Consider the following 2321-nt stretch of genomic DNA (forward strand, 5'->3'; position numbering starts at 1 on the left):
AAACAAACCCATCACCCGCGGACATACCCATTTACCCACTAGTGAGAACATTAGAACAGTACAATGACAGCAGTAGTCCAAGTGTTCAACACATGATAAGGTCGCTAATGATTATCAGGTACTTGATCTTTAGAACTCTAGTCAAAGCATGCTCTTGGCATCAAAACAAATCAGGTTACCAAAAGCTATAGCTTTAACGGTGCAGCACTAATAGCTAGCATAGCTCAATTGCTATGTTGAGATTAGTATCAGCAATCAACTTATTCTTGAAGCCATGGTAGCGCCACAGATAGAATGGCATCCTAGTATCAACACTACAATTCACAGTCATTAATCAAATAGCTAGTCAATCACCATATAATTTAAAGAGAATTAATCCCAAATTGAGCTACCTACCTGGGAGAAACCCATCAATCCATCAAAGGGGCCATCTTTGATCATCAGCTCCTCAATGTAGACTAGCGCTTGTCAAAATTTCTAAACTCTAGAAAACCATGTTTCCTAGTAGGAAAAAAGGTGAATATACACAAGCAAAGATAATCTCAGATCCACACAATGACACCCGCAAAGAAAAAGGTTTTTAAGAAAATCAGAAGGTTTGACGAAGTGAGGAAGAGCGGATTAGAGGAGCAATTAATGGATGCAGACCTTATAAAATTAGAACCACTCGTAGTAGGGAAGATTGAAGATTCCCTCAAGGCCTTGACCTTAGACTTGCCATCGGCGGGGAAGAGCACGTCGGCGAGGATGAGATCAAGGCATGCTGTGACATCGGTGGGCCACTTCCCCACCACCTACTTCTGCATGATCTCAACGCTAGTGCGGAACCCATGCAAGCACAAGATCATCGCCCAAGCTTCCCATCAGGAGGAAATCAGGAGCAGGCAACAACGAGGATCAGATGAGGTGGTGAACGTGCATGTGCTTCGCACACACCGAGTCACTACAAGTGTGGTGTCGAGGCGGCCATCGAATCTATGCTGGTCGATGGAGGGTCCGGGGTGGGGATGGCGGCGAGGATAACTGAGAAGGGGATTGTCGGTGGATGAACACCGCAAGCGGGGATCCTGAGGGACCCCCTTTGAGATTCGGCCGGGGGGCTGATTCTGGATCTACCTCGTACGTGGATTTAATGCGAATGTATGAGATCTAGGCGGGACAGATGATCGTCGGCTTGTAGGAGTAAATGCTCAAGGGATTTTAGACAGATTCGGGCCGCACGGAGCGTAATACCCTACTCCTGTGTGTATGATGTGCTATTAATGCTCTTGGAATGCCTTTCTCTGGATCTCTGTGTTACAAAGTTTTCTGTCTAAGTCTAGAGCTTTAGTCTTGCTTCATGCTTCGAGTCGCCCTGTCCAAGCTTGTTCACCTCTAAAGCTTGTTCTTCTCCGATGTGCTCGCCCCCCTTTTATCCTACCGGAGGGAGGCTCGGTGTGCCCAGGATGGGGGCACGAGTTCCCCTACGCCATAAATGGAAAGATCCCCATCATGGGTCTACAGTTTGATATTACAAGGGTTGAAAATGCGCCCTTCGGCCGGTCCTGTCACCCATTACGCCCAGTTTTAGCAGATGCGGGGGGCCCACCAGACAGTCACCGAACATCCCTACATACCTGTTCGATTAGAACAGGTTTGACACGGTAGGGTGGCAGGCGATACGCCTCGAACCCAGCGACGATATCTCCAAGCTGTTTCCTTTACGGGCCCTATAGGGTGACGTGCGATGGGACCCGTCGCATTAAATGTCCCCAGGCCTTCCTGCCAGGCAGTGGCAAGGACTAGCATACTCAGTACAACAGGTATGGGGGGAGTGGTTGGATGTGACCAGCCATGCTCCCTCTTAAATGCAGCATCGGGCTTCCTACCGATTGACACCTCACAGTGAAGCCCTCGTGGGGTCCATCGGCAAGGGGCTTCTTAGGTCCTCGGGGAACTCTGGGTACTCGAGGACCAACTGTTCATGGCCTCGAGCACCCTCTCCCAGATTTCTCTCTTCTCAGGTCCTTGGGGAACTTTGGGTACTCGGGGGCCAACTGTTCATGGCCCCGAGCACCCCTCCCGGTACGGGCTCTTCTTGGGTCCGTGAGGAACTCTGGGTACTCGAGAGCCAATTGTTCATGGTCCTGAGCACCCCTCCTGGGACTGGCTCTTCTCGGCTCTTGGGGACATGCTCCCCAAGGGATGGCACCATGTGGCATTGAGCTGTCCTGACCTCAGGACTCAGGAACCCCTGGTTTCTAGATCACCGACAGCAGCCCCAGGCCCATTGGCAGGCGATGGCCTAGAGACTGTGGATGGGGCCCTTATTTCATCAAAGC

General features: G+C 50.6%; 1 pseudogene; it reads right to left on the minus strand.

Moving 5' to 3' along the window:
* Window positions 1-308: 308 nt before the first annotated feature.
* LOC133903855 (uncharacterized) lies at window positions 309-848 on the minus strand (annotated as a pseudogene).
* Between the last annotated feature and the right edge of the window lie 1473 nt (window positions 849-2321).

Source organism: Phragmites australis, chromosome 2, assembly GCF_958298935.1.
Source record: "Phragmites australis chromosome 2, lpPhrAust1.1, whole genome shotgun sequence".
In the NCBI taxonomy this organism is placed as follows: Eukaryota; Viridiplantae; Streptophyta; class Magnoliopsida; order Poales; family Poaceae; genus Phragmites; species Phragmites australis.